At 33.7% G+C, this 5,000-nt stretch overlaps 2 non-coding genes across 2 annotated transcripts; both read left to right on the forward strand.

The window, feature by feature from the left end:
* The first annotated feature begins 3,004 nt into the window (after positions 1-3,004).
* On the forward strand, positions 3,005-3,123 carry LOC149770610 (5S ribosomal RNA). The gene has a single exon (XR_016418734.1). It is a non-coding gene; the product is annotated as a 5S ribosomal RNA (ribosomal RNA).
* A 900-nt stretch (positions 3,124-4,023) lies between these two features.
* Positions 4,024-4,142, forward strand: LOC149770611 (5S ribosomal RNA). Its single transcript, XR_016418611.1, has one exon. It is a non-coding gene; the product is annotated as a 5S ribosomal RNA (ribosomal RNA).
* Positions 4,143-5,000: the final 858 nt, after the last annotated feature.

The following is a 5,000-nucleotide window of genomic DNA, read 5'->3' on the forward strand; positions in this document are numbered from 1 at the left end:
TGATTGATTGATTTCTTTTACAGCAGGGCCTCAGTCTGCCAGTGGGAAAATTGGCATCCTGTAGCGAATACTGTAAATATGGGCCATTGGCTAAATAAATTGGGTTATAAAATTCTGTTTTGATTACAGTAAGTTTAGATAGATATTCCATGCTTCCACTTTCTGTATTTCCACAACGTTAACTTCTACAAGTTGCAAGAAGAGATCCTTTGCAAATCTGATAAGACCCTATTTTTAAAGTTAGCTTATAGGCCGGTGTCGCTTATTTTAACCAAATGATAGGACAGAAAGAGGAATAATAATAATAATAATAACAACAACAATAATGTCCTGAATCTGCATTTTAAGTCAATTTCAACATGGAATTCTCCCCTTATCTGGGTCAGAAAATGGATGAGTGACAAATATGGGTATCTGAGGCCAGTTTTGCTTCTTTTGGATTAGAACTTTGAATCAGTATACACTTTAGTTACTAATATTATACTGCACACAAACATTTGTACATCGGAAATTTTGAAGAGATGTGTGACTAATCAGCCCAAGAGTCTTGAAAACGCATCAAGACAACAAATTATGTTTTACAGTCGAAATGTTGTTCTCACTAGAACTGAAATCATTTAATTTCTACTTAAATGCCCGAAAAATTTACAATTAAAACTACAATAAATGTTTTATACCTAGTCCCGCACAGTGACGTTTATCTGATTCCCTGTACTCACCGAGAGCATTCTGTGTCATATGGATGCATATCAAATGAAGTGAAAAGTAATGGAATACTCGCTTTTTTATTTATCCCTATGCATCGTGGTGCCCACACCATGATGAGACGCTGTTTCAATAAACCTTTTTATATATGTTCTTTACTGTTCTTCCTTTTTCTTCTTGCTTTATCATACTGACACACGAGAGAGAGAGAGAGAGAGAGAGAGAGAGTATGCAACAAAGTTCGCATAACTTTATCAGCTATTAACATTAATTGTACTTCTGTGTAATTTTATTTTTAACGCGTTATCCTATAACGATTGCAAACAAGGGCAAAAACTCTACTGATCTTACTCGATAATTATACCATACTGAATTAATAAGTTTATCTCGTAAAAACGGATCATATATATATCCTGGGTGGCTGAGGGTGTTTTAAGATATGTGTGTGTCTTTTGTGATATATATATATATATATATATATATATATATATATATATATATATATATATATATATATACGTTTGTGTGTGTACATACATACATACATACGTGTATTATTTACATATAGTCTTGGATAATTTTAATTATTGGGATATGGATTTTAGATATCAACAGATACAAAGGAAACAAACGTTTCAATACATATAATGACATTTTCTTAAATTCTACATTGTATCATATTGACCTACTACTTGCTAGGCAAGCTGACTTTTATAAAATTTGCGAACTCCTTATATATATTTAAACTTACTTTTAGTATTCAACCAGAAAATCAGTACAGTGCAGAAAGATTGAAAATATTATTTCTTTCATATATATATATATATATATATATATATATATATATATATATATATATATATATATATATATATATATATATGAGAGAGAGAGAGAGAGAGATGGGGGGATTCGGAATGGTTTAAACAGACTCTAAATTACACTGATAAAATGTACATCAGTCCAATGGTTAACATGATAGATTTCTATCAAGCTGGTTGCCCTATTGTACCCTTGAGCAAGACTACCCTCATTGCCTAATAAAACCAAGCAGTCTTTTGCCAGAACACCATAATGTGAACTTAGGCCATCTAAATCAAATTCCTATGTGAAATTTGCCAATATAAGCCAATACACTTTAATGCAAACTTAGCCAATCTAAACCAAATATCTTAATGGAAACTTAGCCAAACACCTTAATGTGAACTTAGCCCATCTAAACCAATGTACCATAATGTGAACTTAGCCCATCTAAACCAAGAAAAGAATAATGTGATATTGGCTCATATAAACAAAAACACCTTAATGCTATCTTAGCCAATCTAAACCAACCGACTTAATTTATTTTTATAAAGAATACAAAGTGAAAATTTAAATACTTTTCAGCATTATAAATGAAATCACAAATAGTCCATGAAAAGTTATATGACAAGTCCAAAAGGGTAGTGTTCCAAATGAATGCCAGTGGTTTTCTGAATGAAGTCCAATTTTGAATGTGCTGATGTAATAACAATCTTGACGTGTGGCGATGATGTAATTTAGAATGTCCTTGAATGAATTCATAATAGTCCCAAAATAGCGATTTTTGATATTTGGACATTAGTATTGGGGTGTATGGACATATTTGTTTTGCTTATCAAAACGTTGGAAATCGCCGACACCATGCGGTATCGGCATAGGCTGCTTACTAGCCACAGGGGGCTCGTATCATTGCTTACAATGAAACTATCAGTCGTACATATAGTATAAAATGTATGACTGTCAGTTCAATTGTGAGCAACGATGCGAGCCCCTGTGCTTACTAGCCTGCCATGCAAACTTGACCGACCTTTCATCGAGATATACCTGCATGAAATCGAGAGAAATACGATTTATTTTCTCAGAAATAATTCCGAGTATAACATCATTTGTCGTTAATGAAGCTGACTGACGAAAGAAAACGACAACCTTGATGAAATTTGACACGGAACTCGCCATTGTATTACTATTCAAATGACTGCACAAATATGGCAACCTACATGTCAGTGACATCGGCGATCAAATAAGCTCTTGCTTCTTTACAGATTGAAACTGAAGGGATGTATTGTCGTAAGCAGAGCTCTCCCCTGTCTCTAATATATATATATATATATATATATATATATATATATATATATATATATATATATATATATATATATATATTTATATATATATATATATGTGTGTGTGTGTGTGTGTGTGTGTGTGTGTGTGTGTAATATATCTTTGTAACGACGAAGAGACAACCTATATTAGTCTTAAATTTGTACATACAAATGTCTACGGCCATACCACGTTGAAAACACCGGTTCTCGTCCGATCACCGAAGTTAAGCAACGTCGGGCCCGGTTAGTACTTGGATGGGTGACCGCCTGGGAATACCGGGTGCTGTAGGCATTTTTTAAATTTTTTTTTGGTTCCATCCTCACTGTGAGGATATGCGATCATATATGGCCAATATTTCTTGTTCACAAATCTGGTGCAAATTTTTCAGTTTCCTCTACCTCCAGGATCGAAATGGGCCGCCTCGTATGCCATCCAGATCCTCCAAATTTCTTCTGATATTCCGGATTCAGCCTATAGCGAATAATTGCAACGTATGCAATCGATGTCTTTCATTTTGGATACTTGTCTGTGGTATTTCTTATTCAATAATTGATAGATATATTTGGAATGTATTATTTTTAATTATTTTAATTTATTTACCTGTTTTTAGCAGGGCACCAGTCTATCAGTGTGAAACTTGGCATCCCTTAGCGAATACTCCGAATATGGGCCATTGACAAAATAAATTGGTGTATAAATCTCTGTTTTGATTACAGTAAGTTTGGATGGATGTTCCCTGCTTCCACTTCCTTGCACTTTCTGTGTTTCCACAACTTTAACGTTTCCGAGCTGCAAGACGATATCCGTTTCAAATCAGATTCGAGTCCGTCTTTAAAGGTAGCTCATAGGCTGATGTCGATTATTTACCTATTGAATTAGTCAGTTGATACAAGATAAATAATAATAATAATAATAATGCCCAAAAACAACAAAAATGAACTGAATCTTCGTTTAAATGCATTGTTATTTAAGTCCATTTGAAGGTGTAAACCTCCGGTTAAGCAACTAATGTCCGAGTCCGAAAATGCCTGAATTACAAATTTGAATAATGTATGAAGGCAGTTTATCTATATAAGTTTTAATAAGTACACTTTAATTACTAATTTTACACGGCACATAAACGTAAACGTCTGTACATCGGAAACGGTGAAGAGAGAAGCGAATATAAGTCTTAAATTTACACACACTTGTGTCTACGGCCATACCACGTTGAAAGCACCGGTTCTCGTCCGATCACCGAAGTTAAGCAACGTCGGGCCCGGTTAGTACTTGGATGGGTGACCGCCTGGGAATACCGGGTGCTGTAGACTCTAATTTTTTTTTTTTCTTTTATAACTAAAAACAGTTGAAGTTTTTCTTTCTTTCTTTTATTGTAACTAAATTTACTTTATTCAATATAAATAATAAATAGAGCAATTTCTCGACTTTCATTTTCTCTTTTTCCTTAACTTTCTTCAATAATTCGGATCCTAAAAAAATCAAGTATAGGACCTGAATATAGCAAATGTTGCTTTGCACTTCTCTGCTCTTGGTTTCGATCCTTACTACTGGAATATGCGATCATAGATGACCAGTATTTCTTATTAACAAATTCGGTTCAATTTATCCAGTTTCCTCTACTTTTACTACCACAACAAGCTGCCTCCTTTCACGTCGAAATACTTCCTTCAAGTTTCTTCTCATATATTCCTGGTGTAGTCTCTAGCGCAGAGTTGCAAAATATGCGATCAATGTCTTTCATTTTGGGTACTTATTTGTGGTATTTCTTATTCACTAATTGATTGATAAATATGGAATGTATGAATTGTGAGAATTTTTTATATTAATTTATTGATTGATTGATTTCTTTTACAGCAGGGCCTCAGTCTGCCAGTGGGAAAATTGGCATCCTGTAGCGAATACTGTAAATATGGGCCATTGGCTAAATAAATTGGGTTATAAAATTCTGTTTTGATTACAGTAAGTTTAGATAGATATTCCATGCTTCCACTTTCTGTATTTCCACAACGTTAACTTCTACAAGTTGCAAGAAGAGATCCTTTGCAAATCTGATAAGACCCTATTTTTAAAGTTAGCTTATAGGCCGGTGTCGCTTATTTTAACCAAATGATAGGACAGAAAGAGGAATAATAATAATAATAATAACAACAACAATAATGTCCTGAATC

Source organism: Sinohyriopsis cumingii, unplaced genomic scaffold (genome assembly GCF_028554795.1).
Source record: "Sinohyriopsis cumingii isolate HCF-2022 unplaced genomic scaffold, ASM2855479v2 utg002479l, whole genome shotgun sequence".
Classification (NCBI taxonomy): domain Eukaryota; kingdom Metazoa; phylum Mollusca; class Bivalvia; order Unionida; family Unionidae; genus Sinohyriopsis; species Sinohyriopsis cumingii.